Source organism: Nannospalax galili, unplaced genomic scaffold (assembly GCF_000622305.1).
Source record: "Nannospalax galili isolate Female #2095 unplaced genomic scaffold, S.galili_v1.0 scaffold191, whole genome shotgun sequence".
Classification (NCBI taxonomy): domain Eukaryota; kingdom Metazoa; phylum Chordata; class Mammalia; order Rodentia; family Spalacidae; genus Nannospalax; species Nannospalax galili.
Genome location: NW_008331484.1, coordinates 521229 through 549148, shown reverse-complemented (window position 1 = coordinate 549148; position 27920 = coordinate 521229). Strand labels below are relative to the sequence as shown.

General features: G+C 42.2%; 2 pseudogenes; one reads left to right on the top strand and one right to left on the bottom strand.

Moving 5' to 3' along the window:
• Positions 1-1122: 1122 nt before the first annotated feature.
• LOC115068617 lies at positions 1123-1223 on the bottom strand (annotated as a pseudogene).
• A 3066-nt stretch (positions 1224-4289) lies between these two features.
• Positions 4290-27920, top strand: part of LOC108490241 — a 36605-nt pseudogene continuing 12974 nt past the window's right edge.

Here is a 27920-nt window from a genome sequence, read left to right as displayed (position 1 = left end):
CACACACGTGTGTGTGTGTGTGTGTGCGTGTGCTGAGTCCATTTCATGATACTGTGTTTAGGGCTGTCCAATTAGGATTAGATGACCTCTTAGGGAGGTCCCTAGAGAAAACTGATTCTCTCCTTCCTCAGCATTCACTGATTGCCTGTACCTCTTGATCTTGAAGTGGAAAACACCCCCCCCCCATTCACATTGGCGTATCAACTTGTTTTGTCATTATGCAGGTCTTTTTACTCTACCATACTGTGGAAACTTCATTGGCTCAGCTTTCCAATCATGTCTGGAATGCATTAACTAGCAAGGTGTCTTGCCCTCTGGCTCTTACATTCTTTCTGTCCGCTCTTCCATGATGTTTCCTGAGCTTTAAGAGGTTGTATTGCAGATATGTCACTTAGTGCTGTCACCTCACAGTCACTTATTCTCTGTGTTTGACCAGTTGTGGAGCTTTGTAGTAGTCTCCATCTGTTGCAAAAAGATGATTCTTTGATGAGTGGTGAGAGGTCCACCTCTCTGTAGACATAAGGATACGTATTTAGAATACGGTAAGAAATTACATTGATCTAGGGAAGAGACAGAAGTAGGTTCTTCTCTAGGGTCTGTGACCTCTCCAGCCATGTGTACTTGGCTATGTTTACAGTATCGCACATGAATTCCCTCCCACTGAAACCGCACATGAGTTCCCTCCCACTGAGGAGGCCTTAAGTACAATTAGACAGCTGTTGATTACCCTCAAAAGAAAAGTGTTAATTACTGCACCAATAGAGATAGTTTGCTGGGCCAGTCATTGTTGTGTTTCATAGGCTTTACAGCTGGGTAGGATCATTGATTGTTTTTCTCCCTTGGCAGTTTGCATAGTATCTTCTGATACTATGAGAGCTAGTCTTCGGAGAGGAGGCTTCCAGGTCAATTCCAGCTCAATTGCTCCAAGTCCTGCGTCTGAAGTATTTGGTGTCTTCAGCAATAAGGTCTTACCTTCAAGTTCTGAGAGGAAATCAAGGGCTGTGGCAATAGCCTGTATTATTTTGGGAATCTCTTAGACTACCCTGACCAACAGTTGTAAGGGAGGTTTCCCAAGCCTGGCATTGTGTTTTGTTATATAGCCTTCAGCTACACACATGCACTAAAAAACGGAACATTGTGAATTTTCATGTCATCCTTGTGCAGGGTCCATGCTAATCTCTGCATTGTTCCAATTTTAGTATATGTGCTGCTGAAGCAAGCACACTGAGTGAGGAACGGTATTTAATAGACTGGCAGGAACCACCATGTTTATACAAAAACATGGTCTTTCCTTGGCTGTATCCCTCAGCATAGCCCAGAGGATGAATGCATGGTCTGATCATGCAGTTCTGCTTCTACATACCAGAGACTCCCCAGATGGATTTTCCAACAGGCAGAGAAAGCAACCATCTGGACCTGAGAGTCTCCCACATGCTGAATATTAAAAGCCATGTGCCCTTTCCTTAAAACAAGAAAATTCATCCTCCCACCACAGGAATGAGCAGTTAATGTAATGGGGAAGGGGAATCCTTTGTTTTCTTGGGACAGGAGCTCCTTTCAACTTACAAGGCCAGGTTTAACATAACCTTTTAAACAAATGTGTTGACCAGGCATGGTGGCGTGTGCCTACAATCTCAGTATTTGGGAAGCTGACACAGGATTGCCATGACTTCCAAGCTAGCCTAGGCTACATCAGAGCAAGCCCCTATTCCTCCCCTCCTGTGTGTGTGTATGTGTGTGTGTGTGTGTGTGTGTGTGTGTGTGTGTGGCCTGGAACTCACTATGTAGATCAAGCTAGCCTCAGTCTCACAGAAATCTGCCTGCCTCTGCCTCCTGGGTACTGAGATTAAAAGTATGTGTCACTACATCTCACAAACTCCTATTTCAAAAACAAAAAAGAATGAAATTTATTTCATAAACTCTGGGAGAGTATACAAAGTGGGAAAAGTAAGCTAATCCTAAGCACTTGTCAAAAGTGGACAGATAAAATGCATAAATATTCTTTTTTATTTTTTGGGGGAGATCTTTTTGAGACAGGGTCTCCTTGTAGCCCCAGCTGTCCTGGAACTCATTCTGTGGACCAGGCTGGCCTTGAACTCACAGAGATCCACCTGCCTCTGCCTTCCGAGTGCTGGGATTAAAGGCGTGTGCCACCATGCCTGGCTATATTCTCCTTTTTAAAAGACTCAGAGTCAGAGTCTCATGAAGCCCAGCCAGGCCGCTACCTCAGATGTAGATGAAGCTAGCCTTGATCTCCTGATCCTCCTCCACCTACCAAGTGCTGCAATTACAAGTATGTGCCACCATTCCTGGTGCATAAATAAATATTTTTTTGAATTTTTAAAGGGTTGGGGGACTGGCGTGATGGCTCAGTGGTTAAGAGCACTGGCTGCTCTTGCAGATGACCAGGATTTGATTCCCAGCACCCACATGGTGGCTAACAACCATTTGTAACTCCAGTTTCAGGGGAACACAATGCTTTCTTCTGACCTCCACCGGTGTGGCACAATACAGATGTACTTACACACATTCAGGCAATACACTCAAATGCATAAGATAAAAATAAATAATTTTTTAAAGAGTCAGGCCTGTGATTCTAATCAGAAGGCTGAGTGAGGCTGGAAAATAGAAAGTTCTAGGTTTAACTGGGCCAGGGCTACATAGTATGAAGTTAAGGCCAGCCTGAGCAACTTAGTAAGGACCTTTCTCAAAATAGGAAATAAGGCCAGGCATGGTGGCACATGCCTTTGATCCCTTGGGAGGCAGAGGCAGGCAGATCTCTGTGAGATCAAGGACAGCCTGGTCCACATAGTGACTTCCAAGTGTGCTGAGAATAGGGAGACTCTGTCAAAAAAAAAAAAAGCATATTTGGCTGAGGTGGTGCACACCTTTAATCCAAGCACTAGAGAGGAAGAGGCAAGAGGATCTCTGTGAGTCCAAGACCAACCTGTCTACATAACGAGTTCTAGGCCGGCCAGTGCTTCATATTGAGACCCTGTCTCAAAATCTTTCTGCCTAAGAAGGACAAGGAGAGGAAAGGCTATTTTAACAGTCCTAAGACTCTGCCAAAGTCAGAGTTCCTCAACACAAAGTTAGCTTATGGGATGACTTACTACTTTCTTCCACTGGACACCATAACAGAGTCCCAAGCTTGAGGACACCCGGGAATCAGCCAGAGCTCTCGGTAAAGGCAGATGGGCAGTCTCTGACCCTGTGGGCCTGGGATGGGGCTCAATAATTCACATTTCTAGCAGGTGCTACCAATCACACTAGGCGCTGCAGTAAAATCACAGATGACGTTAATCTTCTCATTCACAGTTTAGCAAGGAGAAGCACAGTCACTGTTGGTAGAGAGGGGAGTCTGCCTCGGAGTGGTTAAGGATTTGCTTGAGCTTGTATAGTTAATTCATTAATGGAAAAGTGGGGCAGAAAGCCCATCAGTTGGCTTTGCCCCTCTGCTAGTACACAGACACCAGCACCAGAGAGTGTGTCAACTTGACACAGTCTAGAATCAGTGACTCTCAGGTCTAGATCCGGTTGGCCTGTGGACATGTCTTGGGGAGACTGTCTTGATAATGTTAATCGATATAGAAAGACTCCCCCACTGTGAGCAGCACCATTCTCTTAGTTTGGGTCCCAGACTGTTTAAGAGTAAAGAAGACAGAATTCAGCGGGCACACACTCATTCCTCCTGCTCTTGACTGCGGATGCAATGTGACTAGCTCTTTTAAGTTCTTGCCACCTTGACTTCCTGATACAATGGACTATAGCCTAGAACTGTGAATTAGAATAAACCCTTTCTCCCCCTACATTGCTTTTTATCAGGGTATTTTATCACAAAAACAAGTGAAATCCAACAGCTGAGTTTCCTCAATCTGCAAAATTGCCCCTAGTAACAACAAAGACAGCTATTCCCCTGCTAGGTGTTCAGTATTTCCCAGACACAGTTATGCTTCTCTTGTGTAATCTGACGCACTCAACCATATGAAGTAGATTTTACAGATGTAAAAACTCTAGCTCAGATAAGCTAAAAAATGTATCCAAGGTCACACAATCAAACAAACCCTGGAAACAAAACAGGACAAGTCTGGTTCCAGAGCCACGTGCTCAGCCACTACCACCCTTGAAGAAAGACAATAAAACTCTCTTAAATTCCTTTTGCCCTGTAGACCAAGTAACCTCGGTCAAGGGCTTGAGTTGTGGCCCAGAGTGGTGGCTCATATTTATAAATTTAGCTACTCTACAGGTAGGAGAAGACAGATTGCAATTTTGAGGCCAACCTAGGCTACATGGTCAGTTCAAGGCCAGCCTATGCAACAACAGCAAAGCTGAACTGTGCAATGACAGTGATAACACAGGTGAGTGGAGGGAGAGCAGCGAAACTATCTTCAGAGCCTCAAGGCAACTGGACCTCCCAGATAAGTGACATGTGAGAATCAGGGAGGCAGCCCAGCTAGAAAACACCCAAAGCCAGCTAGGTGGGTAAGTCTCACTCCAATTTCAGTGGCCCAAATCCTCCTTGCCTGTAACTCTGCTCTTGACTAGTCATTTTTCTCTTTTCTTTCTTTCTCTCTCTTTTCTTTTTCTTTTAGGGAGGAGATACGAACCAGAAAGTTCCATTTTAAAAAATATTTTGGGGGACTGGAGAGATGGCTCAGCGGTTAAGAGCACTGGCTGCTCTTGCAGAGGACCCGGGTTCGATTCCTAGCACCCACATGGCGGCTCCGAACCATCCTTAACTCCAGTTCCAGGGGAATCTGAAGCCCTCTTCAGACCTCTGCAGCATTGCACAACACAGGTGTACTCACATACATGCAGGCGATACACCGTACACATAAAATAAAAATAATAAAATAGTTTTAAAAAATATTTTTGGTTAGCATACAAAGAAACAGGTTTCACTGTGACATTTTCATGCACATGTCATGATTTTTTCTTATACCCCTCCCCCACTGCCCTCCCTCTCGGTTGCTTTTTTCTATAAGCCATTTTCCTTCACCAACTGTTCCCAACTTTTTCAGTTTCTGAGAAAATGGGGCTTTGAGGGCCACATGTAAATTTCAGCTGTAACTTTTCCCTTCATTTCTCCCGTCCTTCCCCACAGCAGACCCTCAAGAGCTCACAGGACCATGGCAGGAACCTCAGGCTTCGTGGGTGGCCTTCCAAGTAAACACTTATTTGGTTCCCATGACATCGTCCTTTTAGGTCACCAACCAGCTTTAGATTATCAGAGCCTGTGATTCACGTGAACCCGGCTTCCCGCCTCACCCTCCTGATGGCCACATCCCAAGGAAAGCTTCCTTTGGCACAGGGAAAGGGTCAAGGAGGGGCATTTGCCAGGGTCTCTGCTAAGCTGGGAGGTATGCTGGTGATGTGTACTGGCCCATGCCTCCTCCCAAACACATCCATGACATTAACATCACGCTCCGCACAGAGGAGCAAGGAAGGGGTTTGGCTGACCTGCCGTATTCTCCATAGCAGCACCAAGATGGAGTCTGAGGATCCCTTGTATGATAACCATATTCTCTCTTCTCCTCACCCTAAAAATAAAACACTCCAAAGGAGACTCCAAGCCCCTCCATCCCCTCTCCTCCCCAGCATTTTGGCAGTCTCACTATATCTTGGAGTCCCTTTTCTGGACAGATTAAGGAAAGCCAGTTCCTCATAGATGCCCTGTACCAGTACCAGCAGTACCATTTAACTCCCTCCAGTCCCATGCTGAGCCTCTCCCTGAGGCCTCACTTAGTTCTGCAATCAACAGCTCATCTGCAGGTAAGAGGAAGGGAGAGGAAACATCCAAGCTTTCAAGTGATCCACTGCCCTGCTAATGGAGCAGACATGGGCACAGTGGATAAAGGGAGATCTCTGATGGACCACTGGAGGGGTGCCACCTCTATGTACCAGAAGGTCATAAACGGGAGAAGCAGCATTTGTCTATCTATCTAACTCAGCCTAGTCCTTTGCCCTAAGAAGAAAATTCACAGGGAAATATAGCAGATGCTAACCACCCAGGAGAGAGCTAGATGGGATCTTTTTCAGAGGGTTTAGAGCCCCTTCAGAAATTGCAGCAATATGTTCACTCAGTACAACTAATGCAATTACTTATATAGTGGAAACTTGGGAGGCAGAGGCAGGTGGATCTCTATGAGTTCAAGGCCAGCCTGGTCTACATAGTGAGTTCCAGGACAGCTGGGGCTACAGGGATACCCTGCTTCAAAAAGACAAAAAAAAAAAAAAGACCTGATTAAAAATAAAAATAAGGAATTAGCTATTAAATATGAAATGTAAGATACCAAAACCAGGCTCCTGGGTTCAGATCCCAGGATCTGAAATCACTTAGAGCTGTGTGACCTTGGCTAGCTTCTCTGACCTTGTTACGCTTCAGTGTCCTTATCCATAAAAGTAGATGCTAATACACATGATGCTTTTAGAATAGTGACCAGCTCATTACTGGGTCTCAATAAATGTTATGCAAATATACAGATGGTCTTTAACTTCTGACTTATCAGGGCACCTCCTGATAAATCCACCAGAAACCAATAATAATATAAGTAAAATCTACACTCAAGCTTATTAATCCAGAATGTGGAAGGTAGAGGCATAGCTAGTACTAAGCCAAGCCGGCCTATGTAACATGAAACTTTGTTTCAAAACAAAATAAAGTCTTCTCTACATTGTAACTATAGTCCTTAGAACTAGTTTTCCATTCAATAATACATATTTTCCATGTCTAATAATTTATTTGAGGTGATGTGGTCTTAAGTCTTAGCCACCTGACTCCCTGCCAGACTGCCATTAGACAGCCATCAATGGACATAAGCTGTGTGCCACTCATTAAGCTAGTCAGGTCACCGAAGTGATAGAGGATCAGCCCATGTGGACAGTGCTCATAGGTACACATGGAATGTATGGGCAACATAAACTGCTCCATTGTCCACAACATAAAATGCCTTAAGTACAAGTCCAATCAGTGCACTTACCCTATTAGAGTCAGAGCAAGAGGCTCCAAAGTGGAACTGAACCTACTACTGGGTCCTGAATATCCACCACTTTGCCCACAGGATTACCTGTGACAGTTAAATAAAGTGTATTGTGTGTTAAAAGTAAATAAATAAATAAATAAATATAAATATAAATAAATAAGTCAGGCATGGTGGTGCACACTTTTGATCCTAGCACTAGAGAGGCAGAGGCAGACTCTTTGTGAATTCAAGTCCAGCCTCATCCACATCATGAGTTTCAGACTAGCTGGGGCTACAAGGAGACCCTGTCTCAAAAAGATCAAAAAAACAAAAAATAAATAAATAAATAAATAAATAAAAAGATTGAGTCACCCAAGGGGGTTATTCCTCATATGTTATAGATTATTAATTTAAATCAAAGATCTAAATTGGAGAAGTGAGTTTGGGAAATGTTTCTCTTTCTTCTTCCTACCTTGTTCCTAGTTGGAGTTTGGCACAAAGAAATATAATTCCACTTCTTGCCAAGTTCACACTTCTTATTCAACGTAGTGGGTGTTGGCCATGAAGAGGCTGATGAAGGCAGACCTCTGGCCTCACAAGCCCCTCACCTGGAAGCTGGCAACACAGTGTACAATTGTACTGTACCCTGCCTCTGTTTGTCCTAGACGGCCTGGGAACAGGAGCATCCTCACAGCGCAAGTTCAGTTTAGCATCAGGTGAAATTATCCTTAAACTTTCAGGATGCCCTATATTTTCCTTGATTACAGTGTCTAAGCACTTTCCACATATTAACCCATGTTAGCCTATAATGAAGGGGCTTAAGAGATGGCACAGTGACTAAGAGCACTTGCTGAGCAGGCACAAGGACCAGAGTTCATATCCTAGCACCCACATAACAAGCGGTTATAGTCCTACCTAAGCCTGTAACCCCAGCAATGAGGGTATGGAGACAAGAGGATTGCTATGGCTTGCTGGCTGCCAGTCTAGCGAAAGATTTAGCAAGAGACTCCACCTCAAAGGAATAAGGTAGAAATTGACAGAGGCAGACACCCATTACTCTCCTCTGGCTTCCACGCACAAGCACACACACAAGCATTCACACACACATACACATCTTGTACATATACCACAGAGAGAGAGAGAGAGAGAAAGCCAATGAGAAGATGTTAATATTCATTGTTAGGTACAATATACAATATAAATCACAAGATTTGGTGGAAATATTAAGGCATAATAAGCTGGAATTAAAGAGCAAAGAAACTAGAGTCTGGGAGTGTGGTTCAGTGGGTGTTCCCAGCAACAATAATGTGAAGGTACATGCCTATAATTCCAACACTCAGGAGACTGAGGCAGAAGGATCTCTATATGTTTGAGGCAAGCCTAGACTACACTGTGAAAATCTGTCTCAAAAACACCATAAACGGGCTCAAGAGTTGGCTCAGTAGTTAAGAACACTGACTGTCCTTGCAGAGGACCCAGGTTTGATTCCCACCACCTACATGGCAGCTAACAACCATCCATAATTCCAGTTCCAAGGGATCTGATGCCCTCTTCTGACCTCCTCAGGCACTGCACAACACATGTTCACCTACCTACATGTAGGCAATATACACTCATATGCATAAAATAAAAATAAAATTTTTCTAAAAAAGAAAAGAAGAGGGGCTGGAGAGATGGCTCAGCAGTTAAGAACACTGGCTGTTCTTGCAGAAGACCCGGATTTGAATCCCAGCACCCACATGGCAGCTAACAACTGTCTGTAACTCCAGTTCCAAGGGATCCTATAGCCTCTTCTGTCCTCCGCAGGCATTGCACAGCACAGGTGCACTTACCTACATGCAGCCAATACATACATACACGTAAAATAAAGATAATAAATAAAATATTTTTTAAAAAGAAAAGAAGGCATGGTCATTCTTTCAAACAACATCATCTTATTCTACTTTTTTCTGGTTGTTGTTAACTTTGAAATATATTTTACTCTTTAATATGTAGATAAAAATTGTGTATGGTTATAAAGAATAGTGTGATATTCCAATGCATGCACGTAATATATAAAGATCAGACCATAGTACATCCTTCACCTTAAACATCCTTCATCTTATTTCTTTGTTTTGGAAATATTCAAAATCCTCTATTCAACACTATTGACTATCAAAAAGCTCAGGAATGGTTTCCCTCTTTTGAAGCTATTGACCAGGGGTCCCATAGACCCTCAAGTAATACTGGCTATTGCCCTTGCTCACCTGCCAGAACTTGATGGAAAGATCCTATTGCTGAAGACATTACATACATGAGTCATAGAACAAACAAGGAGAAATCAAGCTGGTACTGACCTCAAAGCTTCACCTCTCCTGGCTAGCTTTCATAGTGCTGGAAAGTGCTATGCATGATACTGGAAAAGTAATCATCAACCTTGCCCAGCTGTGAATCCTATGAGCTATGATAACAACTGACCTGGCAAGAGAGGCCCATTGGTGCAATAGTGGCATGAAGTGTAAGTACCACTTTCTGGTTGGATTTAAGATTCACATCACAAGATGGAATCTATTCCTGGAACTGATATCAGGTCTAGGAACCTGTGACTAGACAGGTCATAAGCCATAGGGGAGAGCCGTCCACTATTATTCTGATAAATAGATATTGTATTAAACCAACTCTTAATGGCTTATTGTTATCTATTAATGCATCTCTCAACTCTTAACAGAGAAACATCTTCTTGCAACAGATGGTAATTAACACAGAGACGTACAACTGCTCGACATGCAGAGAATAAGGGCCTGGAGAGTGCTTAGCCCTAAATGGGACACATACCGAACCCTTGCCTCCCAAGGCTCAGGGATCATTGCAGAAGAGGGAGAAGAAAGATAGTAAGAGCCAGGGGTGGAGGGCGACAACAAGGAAACAGTATTTTCCAGACAGCAGAGTAGTTAACATGTATGATTCACAGCCATTGCGATAGCGTACATAAGCCTGACAAATTCCCAAGATGCGGGTGGGGTGGGGAGGTGGGCAAGAAGCCCCAACCCTAGCTAAAGAGCTACTGGCAATTAATAGCTGCTGAGAGACAGAGTCGGTTTTCTTTAAGAGTCTGACTTACTTGGGTAGATTGACTAGCTCTAGGGAATGGACCTATACCATAGGGCATTTGGAGACACAAATTAGATTCAAAAGGTCTTAAAAAGTAGAGGACATGAAATGGGGCAGATAGTAAGGAGAGGGGTGCAGATAGGGGAGGGGATCTGAATATAATAAAAATACACTGTATGAAAGTCTCAAAAGTCAATAAAAATATTTTTCAATTTGAAAAAATCTTGTTTTCTTTTTTGTTTGGACTTGTTTTGCTTGTTTGTTTTCTTGTTTATTTTTTGAGATAGCGTCTTGCTACTTAGCTCAGATTCATAGTGCCCCTGCTTCGGCCTCCCAAGTGCTTGAGAGTACAGGTGTACACTACTACATCCAGCTCTACCGCTGATTTTGAAATAAACAATTAATTGTTGTCAACCATAGTTGCCTACTTTGATGTTCTTGTCCATTTTTAAAGAACAGGATCTCTCTAAGTAGCACAAGTTGGCCTTGAATCAGTGCAACCTCCTGAGTGCTGGAGTTACATCTGCATCACCATGCCTAGCTCCCTACCTTTCCTCCTATCTGGCTACAACCTCTACCTCTCAGCCACCCTCTCTCCACCCTCTCCCTGCACCATTGTATCTATCACTCCATTTCTAAAGTGACTCATGGAAGCCATGAGAACCAGGACCATGAAAAAGAATAGCTGAACTAAGAATCTGTTCAACACTCACTATATCTAGAATTGCATGTGTTGACTATTAGAGCTTAGGAACAGATTTTAGGTCTCCATTTGCTATAGAATATTAGGAAATCCAAGCTTCACAACACCTGTTTCCTTATCTGCAGGGGATGGCAAAGATCATTATTCACTTAGGGTTGTTCTAAGGATTGAGTACCTGTAAAACAAAGGGAATATGTACCCAGGGCTCAGTTACAGCTGTCCTCCACTGAGGGCTTGCTATTACTATGAAAATCTCACAACCTCCTCACTCACATTTTTACATATGAAAAAACAGGTTTAGAAAGAAACCTATCCCAGGTGATGACCCAGAGCCTGGCAGGGGAAAGGTTCTAACTCAGGTGTGGCAGATTCCAGAGGCTGAGCTCTGAATAAACCTGTGATGACCTTCACTCCGACTTCTGGCAGAAGAAAAAAACATGGGCTCTAAAGCCCAGCGCCAAGGCCAACACCCTTGCTTGCTTCCCTCACCTTTGCCCACTTGGCTATACAATCTCAAGACACCCTGGGTTGAGGGGTGGAACTTTTTGGTTGGGATAGCAACAGAAATGGGCCAAACAAACTCACCTGGGGTTGGGACTGAGTTGTTTATCACTAAGGAATCAATGCTATTCTGGTCATGAATTAAAGCTCCCAGGAACCAGAACTCCCAGCTTCCTAAACAAACAGGCCTGGTCACCCTGGATTCAAAGGGCACTTTGGGGCTGGCTTGCCTTAGCTTGTACTGCTGGCCAGAACCCTCAGGCAACAAACTTTCAAGGCCAATACACTCACTTCTAGAAGGAAAGATTGCCATGCCACAGGTCTCCCTGGGAGACACTCCTTAGCAGTAACTGTGTAAGGAAGCTCAATCAGTCACCGGCCCTTAACATTTTCATGAATCCTCTTTGATACCTGTGTCCCATTGATACAGGAGAAATCAGGGTCCCCTCTTGGGGTTCTTAGTCTCATTAATAAAAGATTTATAAGAATGGATTCCAAAAGGAAGCTCAAGGACAATTTTATTAGCACTGAAAAGGAAAAAAGCCCCAAGACAGGCAAGCTGTAAATCCCAGCAGCTGCTCTAAGAAGGGAGAAAGAAAAAAGAGCCATGCAATTTATGCTGGTATAGAGGTCAGAAACACGGTGGACTAGCAGTCACATGTCAGGGAAGGGGTCTTTAGAGAAAGGGGAAGGAAGTTCAAAGGACTGGAAGAGGCGTACTTAGGTTCTGGCCAGCATCAAAAGAGAGACAGAAAAAGGGGAAAGTTGGAGCTGTTAGAACTTAGAATCGTGGGCAGACCCAGCCCACCCTCATGGCTGCTCGGCTTGTAGGGACTACACTAGGGGGTAGAAATTCAGGGAAAGAAAGATTCAGTATTTCACTAAAGAAAAAAATGATTCTGCCTACTCGTTAGCGTGGTTTAAAGTGAGCCCACCTTCCTGGGGGTGGTCCCTTGGCCCAGTGATTGACCCAGCCCAACTGGAGTGTTAGATCACTAGACAGGTCAGAGATTCTAGTCTCTTGACCAGAAGGACCTTTTTCTCAATGGACCTTTATTGCTATTTTAAGGCCATCTCAGAAAGTGAGCCGTGTTCATATGTTCAGAATGCCAAGTGTCATCTTCAAAACACCCCTGGAATCCAGTCAGTTACCAAAATGAAAAAGCCACTCACAGGAGACCAATCAGAGCATACCCACAGAAGCGTTCCCCACTGGTCAGTTTCCTAGGGGTACAACCACTGACTTCATGATGCATTCATACAGTCAATGTGTTTGGTTTTAGTTTTTAAAGCAGTCTCATGTAACAGAGGCTGTCCTTGAACTTGTTATAGAGTCAAGGTTGGCCTTGAACTTCTGATCCTTTCAAGTGTTAGGATTACAGATGTGTGCCTCAATTCCTAGTTCATATATTCACTATTATGAGGTCTATTCAATACGATGACTTAAAAACCCAAGCCAGGGTCTGGAGAGATGGCTCTGCAGTTAAGAGCACTGGCTGCTCTTGCAGAGGACTCAGGTTCAGTTCCCTGCACTCACATGGCAGCTAACAACATCAGTCTTTAACTCCAGTTCCAGGGGATCCAACACCCTCTTCCGACCTGCATGGGCAATGCAGGACATGAGTGCATTTATATACATGCAGACATAACACTCATACACATTGTTCTGGATAACTAACTGTCAACTTGACACACCTGGGTAGAGGGATTCTCAGTTGGGGAATTGCCACCATTGGACTGGCCTGTGGCCATGCCTATGGAGCATTTTCTTCATTGCTGAGTGATGTGGGAGGCCATCACTGTGGGTGATGCCACCCCAGGGCAGATTTTTCTGTATTGTATAAGAAAGCAGTCTAGGTACAGGCCAAGGGAGCAAGCCAATAAGCAGCTATCCTCCATGGTCTATGCTCCAAGTTCCTGCCCTGAGTTCCTGTCTTGACTTCCCTTGATGATGGACTGGCTGTGCTTATAAGCCAAATAAACACTTCCACAAGTTAGTTGTGGTCAGTGTTTATCACAGCAATAGAAAATAACTAAGACACACATAAAATAAAAAATAAAATAAAAAATTTAAAAACAAAATCAAACCAGGTGTAGTGGTACATATCTGCCATACCAGCACTTTGGAAGTGGAGATAGAGGATCAGGAGCAGTTCAAGGCCACCCTGGGCTATGGGAGACTATGTCTTTAAAACAAGAGAGAGAGAGAGAGAGAGAGAGAGAGAGAGACTTAAACCCCAACAAAAGTCATGGGGTTCATCTATTTTATCACATCATTAAAATTATATCTGTTGGGTTGGAGAGATGGCTCAGCGGTTAAGAACACTGGTTGTTCTTAATCCCAGCACCCACATGGCAGCTAACAACTGTCTGTAACTCCAGTCCCGACAGCCTCTTCTGATCTCCGCGGGCATTGCACAACACAGGTGCATTTACCTACATGTAGGCAATACATGCATACACATAAAATAAAAATAATTAAAAAATTTTTTAATTGTATCTGTTATCTTTCTTGAAAAAAGTATCCGTTATTTTGGCAATTTCATGTGCATTGATAAATACTCTATTATAACTTTAATAATAAGTGAATCTTGCGTTAAAAAAAAAAAGGAAAAAAAATCCCTTACAAGCTCACTTAACAGTCTAGTGTATAAGCTCAGCACATTCAGGAGACTGAGGCAGGAAATTCTTGAGAATTTCAGGCCAGCCTAAACTACATATAAACTCCAAGCCAGCTTTGGTTACAGAGTAAGATCCTATCTCAAAAAGACTAAACTAAATCAATCAATCAAAAAACAATCTCACTTAAGCAGATAGAGGTGACGCAAGGTTCTGCAAACAGAAATCATTGCTGTGAGTCAGCCTCATTAATCCCTGGGGAAGGCTCAGTAGACACACTGTGAACTTAGACCCATTCAGAAATGCCTTGATTCAAATGCTAGCTCCATCCATCATAACTGACCTTGGGCAGGTTTCTTGAGATGCCCTTCTCTGTCTACATAATGAAGATAACAACATCCGGTTCTGAGCACTGTTTTGAAATGTCTAAGGAGTTCAGGAGGAGGAGCTAGTCTTATGTTTGGCCCAGTCTTGACTCAAAAATGTTATTTCACCTAAACAAATCTTCCCTCAAGGCAGAGTTAGTTGCTTGTCTTCCCCAAACCTTATCCAACAGCTGATTGTTGTGAGCTAAGAGCAGTAGCCAGTCCATGATAGGCGCTTGGTAAACATCTGTTCATCTGGACTTGGTTGTTCTATAACTTGTGTGCTTGCCATGATGCTGTCAGGGATGGGAACTATGTCATCCATGACCATAGAGTGCCTAGTGCACAGGCTACCCTCAGGGACATGGATGAGTTACTTCGTGTTGCCTGCCAGAACCATTTTAACAAGGTATAAAACACATTTGTCTTCAGATGCCAGGCAGGTGACACAAACCAGCTGAACTAAAACTGGAAGCATCTAGCAAAGTCTGACACCTTGAAGAATGCCCACTGTAAGGCATTCCCATTCAATTAAACAACACTTTTCTGGCCAAATAAGTAAATTTGCCCCCAGAATCAACAAAGCCTTATGATTGACAATGCTTTCTGACATTACCTCATTTGCTACTTCTGCAGTCTTCTGAAGAAGGCACTGTGGAGTTCATTTTATAGGCATCTGACAGAGAACAAAAGCAAGGCCCCAATTCAGTGATATGCCCAAATCAAGCCTGGTCAGCAGATTTGAACCTATGCTTGGAACATCAGCCCAGGCATCCTGTTTCTCTTTATACCACAAACTGACTTTACTGTAGTGGGTTAGGGTCCCCACCCCTCCCTCCAACCTACCACCCCCCTAGTTTTTCTAATTTAAAAAAAATAAAACAATCAAAAAGTAAAACCTGAGCCAGGCACAGAGGAACACACCTCTAGTTCCAGCTACACTGGAGGCCGAGACAAGATGAATTGTTTGAACTGGGAGGTTGGGGCCTGGGCTATATAGCAGGATCTCCGGGTGGGGGTGTTAAATCAGTGTCGGGCTTACAGTCCAATGACCTTGGTGGGTCAGAGTCCTCCTAGAGTACTCTGGAACACTGGGTAAGTGTCCTTAGCAACAGTGCCTTCCTTGCAAATGCAGGCGCATGCTTCCCCTGAGCCTCCAGCATGGGGAGTTAGTTACTGGCAAAGAGAAAGGCAGTATGTCAAGGAAGAACTCTGCACCCCAAGAGCAATGAGGAAGCAGGCCTTCATATCAATGCAAAGAATCTAAAGGAACCAGAGTTTATCGAGAGCAAGAAAAACAGGAGAGGATCTTAGCAACTGGAATAAACAGTAGACCAGTGTTGTTCAATGTGAGTAAAATGGGAGCTATGTATGTAACTAGAGACTTCTAAATAGTCACGTTAGAAAAGCAGAAAGAAACAGGAGAAATTAATCTGAATGATACATTTTGTTTAAATGAACAAATGCAAGAGTTTTTTTTTTCAAAATATAATTGTTATTGGGGAAATTGGGGCTGTGTGCTCATAATTTCATTAATAAAAGAGTTTTTTTTAAAGACTCAGAAGGAAGCTTAACACAACAGTATGGGTAAGCTGGAAACCCAGCCAGCCACCAAGAGGAGGGGACATGAATTAAAAGTCATTCCCGTTAAGTGGGGCATGGAACTCAGAGGAACAGTAAGTGCCCAGCTTCGGATCTACGGACACGCATTTCAGCCCTTGTGTCCCAGGGCAAAGGACTACACCAGGAATCCATGATTAGAAATAGAAATAAAGACAGCTTAAAAAGAAAGGAAAAGCACTCCGAAGAATCAGACTGGGCTATTGAGCTGAAGTTAAAAGGGCCCTCAAAACTCTAGGCCATGTGGCTCCTGACCCTTTGTAGGACATTTACATAACACCCACCTCTTGCAAATTTGTCTACTGCAGGCTTTTCTCTCTCATTCTCTGTTCCTTAGAAATGGCCCAGGTAAGGAAGGGATTCCAGTTTTTCTATGCCAACTAGTTTCTTTCATATGTTAATCTTCATGTTTCAGTCCAGTTCCTATTCCCTTGCCACAAAATCAATTAAAAAAAATAAGATTGAGCTAGACGGGGTGTGGTGGCTCATGCCTTTCATCCCGGAGACAGAGGCAGCAGATCTCTGAGATAGAGGCCAGTCTGGTCTACACAGTGGGTTCTAGGCCTGCTGGGACTACAAGAAGACCTTCTCTCAAAAACAAAAACTAAAGAAACCAAACCATATATATACATATATCCATTGGTAGAGTGTTTGTCTAGTGTGCAGGAAACCCTGGGTTTGATCCCCAGCACTGCATTAAGAGTGGTGGCAAACATTTGTAATCCCAGCACTTAGTAGGTGGAGACAGGAAGATTAGGAATTCAAAATCATCCTTGGCTACATGGCTCCATACAAGTTTGAGGCCACATAAGACCTTGTTTCAAAGGAGGGAGGGAGGGAGGGAGGGAGGAAGGAAGGAAGGAAGGAAGGAAGGAAGGAAGGAAGGAAGGAAGGAAGGAAGGAAGGGATGGACCAAGCAATTTTACCTTTTTTTACCACACAGTCTCTGAAATCCAGCATGCATTATATACTTCCAGATCATCTCAGTTGCACCACATTTCAAGCATTCTAGAGCCACATGTAGCTAGTAACTTCCGTCTTTGGACAACACAGATCTAGGCCAAAGAAACTCCCAAGATCTGTATTTCTGGTATACTAGCAGTGAGCAGTGTAACATGCTTTAAGGCCACAGAGAGCCTTCATTTTCAATCCTGCCAATCCAACGTCAAGACTTACTCTTTGGAGCTAATTTCAAACCTTGCCGCCCTTTAAGGGCAGTTGAATCTGCTTCCAGCCAGTGGCTCAGCAAAGCCAATCAGAGGCCATTGCGTTTGGCTCCATTTTTGCCTTACAGCAGTGCAGTCCTCAGCATACCCCCTTTCAAACACTGTTCTGGGGCTGTCTTCAGAGCTGCCCTCACTGGCAGTGATTAGGGTGACATTTTTTTTATGTGCCTGAGTTCACAAAGCAAATTACATAGTGTGAATGGTGTGGTAATTAATGGCTGTGTGTGAAGACCAGAATTGCTACATTTGCATGTTTCTGAATAATGAGAGTCTTATCTCCATTATTCGGCAATGGGCTAGAAATTGATAGCATTATTAACTGTCTCACAATAAGCACAATTTTCTGTTTCTTTTTCTGTGTCTATGTGTCTCTCAGTTCTCTCTCCCACCCCCTCCCCCTCCCTCTCCCCCTCTCCCTTCACTGGCTTAAAAGAAGCCAAAAACCCACTTCATTTAGCGCCCTCCCCAGCAATCTTCCCAAACAGAAGTTTTGCAGAGAGTTCTCCAGCCTTATCAATAATCCATCTATGTAATCCAAGAGATTTCTTCAGCCTTATCAGCAACCCACTTCTAATCCAATCTAACCTCTTTGTTTCATAGAAAAGAAGCCTTCATTGTACACAGGGGAGATATGTGCAAGGTTGCGAAGATGCAAAGAGGACTGCAGGGGCTGAGGATATAGCTCAAGGTAGAGGATTTGCTTAACATGCTGGAGTCCCTAGGTTGAGTCTCCAGCCCAGGAAAAAAAGAGGAGGGTAGATGGAGAATATACAAGAGAGAGCTCTGACAAAAGCCCATTCTTCCTCTTCCTCCAATTCTCATTTTCTGGCACCTGACCGCATCTTCAGAATAATGGAGCTCCATCTTCTAGTTTAATTACATACTGTACATTTTGGTCACGAGCCCATTTTTCTGCTGAAAAGATGAAGAAACTGGGTAAAATTATAATTTGCTTCCCCAAACACAAAGACCTTTTCAGTTGACTGTAGAAATGATTCAAACATCAATTTTTGCAGCAATGAGGTAAATATATGGAGAGCCAGTTACAGTAATGATGGGTTATAAAACAGGACCCAGGAAAGCTGTGATTAAGCATAGTTCACATGGCTATGCTCTCTGCAATGAGACACTTATCCATCAGCCATGTGGTGGTGACAGTTTTCCTATCAAAGGCAAGAGTAAAGTAAATTAATATCCAAAGAGGTCCTTTTTAAAAATAGATCATCATTGTTGCAAACCAAAAATGCATTCCCTAGGAATATTGCTATATGGGGTTAGGGGATGACCTCTTCAATTAAATGCTGACACAAGGATGCTCTAGTGGTAGAATAAACAACCACAACAGCATACAGGTTAACTACCTCTACACAAAAAGTAGAAACTGAGGGAGGAGGTTCATTGTGAATATGGTAACTGACATCAGTCTAACTTGTAGGAATTAAACTCATGCATTAACAGCTGTAAGGATAACAGCTTCCATTAATAAATATGATGGTGAAAAGGTCCATAGTAGAACACTGTTATTTTTTATGAACTGAAATGGATTGCTTATGATGTGCCTTAAAAGTAATGAGTTCCTCAAGATAGCAAAAGGGTCCATTATATCTTCACTTCATCAATAATCAAAAGTCATGTCCTAGAGGTGAAAGTTGTAGGAGCTTCTAGGAACGTAAAACACAGAGAGTTAGGAGATATTCAGCAATGTGTAAGAAGACTGTGAAGTCCTTCAGGTCTATGCCCAAACTTGAAGCCTTCCCCTAAACCCACCATCTGCATTAACTCTTCTTGGAGGAGTCACCACATGTTGACACACACTGTGCTCCTTGGTATGTTCATTACATATGAACACACAGGACCTGTCTTTGCAAGAAGTGGAGGCTAAAGAGGGCAGAAACATAGCCACCTAGCATAGCCCATTCATTAACTCAGCCTAACCTTCAGAACTCTTGCTAGGAGGAAGGCACAAGGCTAGCTGCATAAGCTCCAACAGAGAACAGGGCAACACTACCATCCCATAGCTTACCTATAAACTGAAGGACAAGCTAGCTGGTTTTAGATAGTACTGTCAGGAAAAGTGAAAGATAATGAGATAGCAAAATGGTGGGATACTGGTTTGAGAAGTTTTCCCTAAGGAAATAAGGTAAAGGAAACCTGAATATTAAAAAGTTCTCAGGGAGAGAAACCCAAGGCAAGTGGAAGAATAAGTGGAAAGGCCTCAGGATAGGAACAAGTCACTGTGGCTTGTTCCCAGTGGCTGGAACCCAGTGAGTGTGAGGAAAGGAAGCAAAGGAGATGACCTGGGGCTTTATCATATGCTTGGCACAAGGTCAAGAAGTAAACCTTTGCTGAATAAATGAAGCATATCTGCTATAGGAGCAGTAGGGTATAATTCTGGCTGCCTTGTGCAAGACTACAGGTGACCAGGGTACAAAAATATAGATCCACACCTGGTAAGGAAGACTGGGTATACTCTGAGAACCCATTGGAAATGAAAAGTGAACCTGGCCTGGTGGTACATGTCTATAATCCCAGCTACTCAGGAGGCTGAGGCTAGAAAAATTGTGAATTCGAGGCCAGCCTGTGATATACGGTGAGTCCTTGCCTTAAAATAAAAAATACAAAAAGGGTTTCCAGCCTCCCTCTGGCATAGGGGCTGAGAACATAGGGGACTGCCTGAGAGCACCCAGATCTGGCCTCCAGGTGGTGGTGAGCGTCCCCTCATTGCACCTTACCCAGTCCCTTAACTGGGATTGCATGAGGCCCCTCCCAAGGCCACAGGGCAAATCTGGCTTTGGTAGGCTAAGGCTGAGATTTTAGCAGACCACTGGAGAGTGTCTGTTTCCAGCCTCCCTCTGGCATAGGGACTGAGAACTCAGCAGACCAACTGAGAGTTCCAAAATTGGCCCTCCCTTAAGGAACTTCCCAAATTTTGCTCTGAGTTCCTGCTAGTAGGGTTCCAAACTTTAGAAGGAAGCCTGAGAGTACCTGACTGGAACCTAACTTGGGCTTCTGTGGGTGCTACTGAGTAGCTGATCTGAAGCCACCAACTCCCTCCAAAATAAAACTTGAGAGAACCTGAAACCTGGACCAATCAGCTTTACATAAACAATAAGAAAAAGACCAAGGCACACCAATAATACAAACAGAAGCATACTTCAACTTAATTCTCATATCAAAACCACAAACAACAAAAGAGAGTCACATGCCAAAATGACAACAAAAGAATAATAAAATGGAAAGCCAAAACACTATGTCTCCACCAAACTCCACCAGTCCTGTAGAAGAGTTCTACAAGGAAAACCCCCTAGAGATAACCAAGGACACCGAATTTAAAAGAGCAATCATAAACATGATCAAGAATTCAACAAATTTAAAGAACACACAAACAAACAAATCACAGAACCGAAAGAAGATAGGGATAAACTTCTGAATGAATTCACAAAAGAGACAGAAACATTGAAGAAAACTCGGGCACAAATGAAGAAGGAAGAGAAAAACTCAATAAGCCAACTTGAAACAACAGGGGAAAGCCTCACCACTAGAATGAATGAAATGGAAAACAGAATATCAACACTGGAGGATAAAGTTGAAGAATTGGACCACTCAAGCAAAGATCATAGAAAAGTTTAAAAAACACAGGAATGGAATATGCAAGAGATGTGGGACATCATGAAAAGACCAAATCTACATATCATAGGCATAGAGGAAGGACAAGGATTTCAGGTTAATGGTACTGACCAGATCTTAAACAGGATTGTAGAAGAGAACTTACCAAAATTAAGGAAAGATATCCCCATACAAATAAGGAAGCACATAGAATACCAAATAAACAGGATCAGAAAAGAAACCCCCCCATGATACCTCGTAATAAAAAACACTAAATGTACAGAACAAAGAGAGAATACTGAAAGCAGCAAAAGAAAAACAAGTCACATATAAAGGAAAGCCCATCAGAATTACAGCTGACTTAACAATGCAAACTATGAAAGCCAGAAGAGCCTTGACCAAGGTATTTGCAGTTCTACATGACAAGAGATCCAAATCCAGAATACTTTACCCAGCAAAAATTTTTATTATAGTTGAGGGAGAAAGAAAAATCTTCCATGACATGAAAAGTCTGAAAGAACCAGCCCTTCAAAGAATACTTGAAGCAATACAAAGAGAGGAGAAAGGAACAACTATACCCCAGGGGAAACCAGAGAAAATAAATAAAGGTATAACTGAGGAAACACAAAATTAGACAGAGAACACAAACAGCAATCAATACAACCAACGATACACCTCTTTCAATAATAACCTTAAATATCAATGGACTGAAGTCCCCAGTCAAAAGACACAGACTAACTAATGGATTAAGAAACAAAATCCATCTTTTTTGCTGTCTCCAAGAAACCCATCTCACCTTTAAGGACAGGCACTGCCTTAAGGTGAAAGGATGGAAAAGAATATTCCAATCAAATGGCACTAAGAAACAAGCAGGTGTTGCAATACTAATATCTAACAAAATAGGCTTCAAAGTAAAACTAGTCAGAAGAGATAAGGACTGTTACTTCATCCTGATTAAAGGAACAATTAACCAAGAAGATATTACAATCCTTAACATATACACACCAAACTCTGGTGCACCCAAATTCATAAAAACAACACTACAGGACTTTAAGACACAGATTAACCCCAACTCAGTAATAGTGGGGGACTTCAATACCTGACTGTCTCCATTAGACAGGTCAACTGGACAGAGAATAAACAGAGAGACATCTGAATTAAATGATACCATACATCAAATGGATCTAACAGACATCTTTCGTATATTCCACCCAAGTACCAAAGAATACAATTTCTACTCAGCACCCCATGGAACTTTTTCAAAAATTGACCACATACTGGGCCACAAAACAAACCTCAACAAATACAAAAAAAAATGAAATAATTCCATGCATTCTATCGGCCCATAATGCAATAAAGCTCAAAATCAACACTGGACAAAGTCCTAGTCACTACATGAACTCATGGTGATTAAACAACACACTCCTAAGCAATGAGTTGGTCAAAAGAGAAATTAAGAAAGAAATAAAAGAATTCCTGGAATTTAATAAAATGGACAATACAACCTCTGGGACACTTTAAAAGCAGTCCAAAGAGGGAAGTTTATACCTTTCAGTGCCTATTGGATGATCTGAAAAGACTTAGGGAGGCTGAGGAAGCTGCTCAGTGGTGGCAGAACAATGGCTTTGATATGAGTTTGATCCCTTAGAGCTCCGCCTCCCCCACAAAGACAGCATACTTCGTAGGTCTTATACCTTAAAGTTTTAGTGTCTTTATTTTGTACGGTTTCAACAAATAAATGCTGGGAGATCCTAAAAAAAAAAATTAGAAAGAGACCAAATAAATGACCTAACATTGCAACTCTAGACACTGGAAAGGCAAGAACAAATGAAACCCAAACCCAACAGAAGAGAAGAAATAACAAAAATCAGAGCAGAAATTAATGAGATAGAAACAAAGAAAACAATACAAAGAATCAATGAATCGAAGAGCCAGTTCTTTGAAAAGCTAAACAAGATAGACAGACCCCTAGCCCAGTAAACCAAAAAGAAAGGAAGAGCAAATCCAAATCAACAAAATCAGAGATGAAAGGGGAAATATCACAACAGACACCTGAAAGATCTAGACCATTATAAGGAAATATTTTAAAAACCTATACCCTACCAAATTTGAAAATCTAAAAGAAATGGATGGATATATAAAATCATGGGAACCACCAAAGTTAAACCAAGAAGAGATCAACAATATAAACAGACCTATAACATATAAGGAAATTGAAAAGGTATTATATAACCTCCCAGCTAAAAAAAGCTCAGGACCAGATGGATTTATAGCAGAATTCTGCCACATATTTAAAGAAGGTCTACAGCCAATACTACTTAATTTATTCAAAAAGATATAAATGAAGGGAGAACTTCTAAATTACTTCTATGAAGCCAGCATCACTCTATTACCAAATCCAGATAAAGACACAATGAAAACAGAAAACTATAGATCCATATCCTTAATGAACATAGACACAAAAATTCTCAAAAAAATACTTGCAAACCACATACAGACACACATCAAAAAGATCATTCATCATTCATCATACTCAAGTAGGCTTTATTTCAGAGATACAGGGATGGTTCCATACACACAAGTCAATAAACATCATTAATCATACAAATGGACTCAAAGACAAAAACCACATTGTCATCTCAATAAATGTAGAAAAGACCTTTGACAAAATTCAGCATGCATTTACTTTCAAAGTCATATAGAGAACTGGACTAGAGGGAACATACCTCAACATAATTAAAGCTATATACAACAAACCCACAGTCAACATCATTCTAAATGGAGAAAAACTGGAAGCATTCCCATTAAAATCAGTAACAAGACAAGGATATCCACTATCTCCACTCCTTTTCAACATAGTGCTTGAAATGCTTGCTAGAGCAATAAGACAGGAAAAGGAAATTAAAGAAGTACTAATTGGAAGAGGGCAAACTATCACTTTTTGCAGATGATATGATACTATACCTAAAAGATCCCAAAAGTTCCACCAGAAAACTCCTAGAACAGATGAACACTTTCAGTATAGTGGCGGATTGGAAGAATTAATATTGTGAAAATGACCATCCTACCAAGAGTCATATATAGATTCAATGCAATGCCAATCAAAATCCCCATGACATGTTTCACAGAAAAAAAAAAAAAAATCTTGGAATAAATCTGACCAAAGACACCAAAGAGATCTACAATGAAAATTTTAAATTCTTAAAGAAAAAGATTGGGGAAGACATCAGAAGATGCAAAGACCTCCCTTGCTCATGGATTGGAAGAATTAATATTGTGAAAATGTGGAGGGAGCCACAATTGGGGAATTTCCTCTATTGGACTGGCCTGTGGCCATGTCTGTGAGGCATCTTCTTGATGAATGATGTGAGAGGGCCCAGCTCACTGTGGGTGGTGCCTCCCCTGGGCAGGTGGGCCTGTGTTGCATAAGAAAGAAGGCTGAACAAGGGCTAGGGAGCAAGCCAGTAAGCAGCATTCCTCCATGTCCTGTGCTCCAGCTCCTGCCTCCAGGTTCCTGCCCTGAGTTCCTACCTTGGGATCCCTGATGAACTGTGACCTGGGAAATGTAAGCTGAATAAACTCTTTCCTCCCCAAGTTGGTATTTGTCAGAGTGTTTTGTCAGAGCAATGAAGAAACAAACTAAGACAGAAATTGGTACCAGAGTGGGATATTGCTGTGACAGACCTGATCTTGGTGTTTTTTGGGGGACTGTGGAAAAGCTATTGAGTGCTTAGAGTTTGTTGCTGTGGACCTTGGAAAGGTTATGCTGAAAGAGTTGTGGGCAATGGAGGCCTGGCTTATGAAGTTTCAAAGGGAAGTGGAGATTATCAAGGCTGTTCCTGTGAGATTTTGGATTGAGAATCTGTGGGTTCTGGTCAGCTGGGGCTGAAGAATCAGCTGTAATTAAGAAGAGACCAGAACCTGAAGCAAAACCTTTGCTTTACTGGGACAATTGATGCTAGTTAGCTGGGGCTGAAAAATCAGCTGTAAGCAACAAGAGACCATGCATCACTGTGGTGGAGTCTTCTGGGAGGTATTTCCTCAGGGTCAGCACACAGAGGGAACCTGCACCTCTATTTCAAGCTGGAAGCAGGACTTGGTAATGTGTAAGAGTCTCCTAAATACTCTGACCACTACCAACTTGGGGAGGAAAGGCTTTATTTAGCTTACATATCCTGGGTCACAGTTCATCCGGGAGCCCAAAGTAGGAACCCAGGGCAGGAACCTGGAGGCAGGATCTGAAGCACAGGCCATGGAGGAATGTTGCTTACTGGATTGCTCCCCTGGCCCCTGCTCAGCTTGCTCTCTTATTCAACACACGCCCACCTTCCCAGGGATGGCACTACCCATAGTGGGGTGGACTTTGGTTTTGCTTAGATGTGCCCAATTCTTCCCTTTGAAATAAGACAGTATTTGTTTTGGATTTTACAGAAGCCCACCCAGAGATAAGAGACTATTAAAAGCGACTATGGATTCTTAAGTGTTTGGATTTTTTAAGGCCTGTGGGGTTTTTAAGGTTGTACTGTCTTATGTTGTGATATTAATGTTAACATATCTTGGGGACAAGAACTGGAAAGATTATGGATTAATAGTGATATGTACAATTGTGTGTCAAGTTGACAAGGGGTCAATTGTGCTGGATAGCTTTAGAGTCAACTTTACACACCTGGGTTGAGAGAGCCTCAATTGGGGAATTGCCTCTGTTGTACTGGCCTATGGCCATGTCTGAGTGGCATCTTCTTGATGAATGATGTGGAAGGGCCCAGCCCACTGTGGGTGGTGCCACCCCTGGGCAGGTGGGCCTGTGTTGCATAGGAAAGAAGGCTGAGCAGGAGCCAGGAAGCAAGCCAGTAAGCAGAGTTCCTCCATGGCCTGTGCTCCAGCTCCTGCCTCCAGGTTCTCCAGGTTCCTGCCCTCAGTTCCTACCTTGGGCTCCCTGATGAACTGTGACCTGGGAGATGTAAGCTGAATAAACTCTTTCCTCCCCAAGTTGGCTTGGTCAGAGTGTTTTGTCACAGCAATGAAGAAACAAACTAAAACACTCATGGATTGGAAGAATTACTATTGTGAAAATGACCATCCTACCAAAAGCAATATATAGATTCAATGCAATCCCAATCAAAATCCCCCATGACATACTTCAAAGAATTAGACAAAAAAAATCCTTAAATTCATATGGACACACAAAAGACCCCAGAGAGCCAAAGCAATGCTGAGCACAAAGAGCAGCACTGGGGGATTACTATACCAGATTTTAAGCTGCCTCGCTAACCTATCAAGATACAAGAGGCATACAGAACAGCAAGTGGACAGGACCAGAAAGAAACCCTCACATCATATAGTAGTTATATAGTAGTAATAGAGGGTTAGGTTTTAGAATATACAAAATACTGAGAAAAACTAATCACAAAAAACAATTATAAAGTGGTGCAAGGAGATGAAAAGGGAGTTATCTAAAAATGAAACACAAACGGCTGAAAAATCCTCTTAGAAAAGTTCAACAAGTTTAGTCATCAGGGGAACGCAGATTAAAACCACTTTGAGATTTCATCTTACCCCACTCAGCATGGCATTGTTATACCCAAAACCACTGACAATGCTGGTGAGGATGTGGAAAAATAAGAACTCTTCTTCATTGCTGCAGGGTTGCAAACTGGCGCATCCACTATGGAAATCAGTATGAAGATTCCTCAAAAAGCTCAAAATTGATCCACCATATGGCCAAGCTCTGTCATTCTTGGGCATATACCCAAAAGACTATTAAGGTCAGCAATCAACAAGTGGGGCCTCATTAAACTAAAAAGCTTCTGCACAGCAAAAGAAACAACTAAAAAAGTGAAGAGAAAACCCACAGAATGGGAAAAAATCTTCACCAGTGACACATCTGACAGAGGTTTAACATCCAGAATACATAAAGAACTCAAAAAACACAGACACAAGAAACCAAATGACCCAATTAAAAGATGGGCTAAAGATCTAAATAGAGTTCTCAAAGGAAGAAATAAAGATGGCTAAGAAACATCTCAAAAAGTGTTCAGTGTTGTTAACTAGGGAAATGCAAATTAAAACCACCCTAAGGTATCACCTTACCTCAACCAGGCTTGCTTGGCTCAAGAGAACAAATGATACCAAATGCTGGTGAGGATGTGGAGAAAGTAGAACACTCATTCACTGCTGGTGGGATTGCAAATTCATGCAATTCCTATGGAAAACAGTGTGGAAAACTCTTAAAAAACTAAAAATGAACCTACCATATGATCCAGTTATACCACTCCTTGGCATATACCCAAAGGACTCATCCTGTTGTAGAGACACTTGTACAACCATGTTTGTTCCCACTCTTTTCACAATAGCTAAGAAATGGAAGCAACCTAAGTGCACCTCAACTGACGAATGGTTAACAAATATGTGGTATATTTACATAATGCAGTTCTATTTAACATTAAAGAAAGATGAAATAATGAAATTTGCAGGTAAATGGATGGGTCTAGAAACTGTTATACTAAGTGAAGTAACACAGACTCAGAAAAACAAAAGGTGTATATTATCCCTCATCTGTGGACCCTAGCACCAAATTCTTTTAAATTCTGTGTCCTTTTAATAAGATGATACATACAGCAGTCTCTTCTACATGAAATAACTACCATCATCACCACTTCAGCAGTGCCTGATTGCTAAACATTGTCACAATTGGACTTGTTGTTGGTTGTGCTCCTTCATTAAAGGAGGACCAAGCAGGGTCATTGGACCGTCACCAGAGTATTCAGCCACCCTTCCCAGCCAACTGTATGTAATTTGACTCTAATCACACATGGTCTTCTGGATTTGGGGAGGGCTAAAGTATACAATCTGGGGAAGGCTAGGAAGAGAAAGCATGACCCATGCCAGGTAAAAGCTTTCCAGTGTGCATACTCTCAGGTCATTCATATACTTCAGCAACCCCTCAGTTATCTCAGTAAGTAAGCTCAGAAAATTCATTGGTTCCCCAGTAAAACTAGAATCAAACATTAGTATGATACTCGGAATAAGCATTGCTTAGTATTCCCTGGAAAAGAATTTTCACAACAGATGGAAAATTTATTTGTGAATGTTATTATGTTTCATAATTCTTAGATAAAGAAAATGAGAACATAAAAGATGTTAAAAGGATATGGGAATGGAAATATTTTCCAAAATAAAAAAAATGAGAAAGCCTAAGCAAGTGATGAAGGTCTGTGTAGGTTTGTTA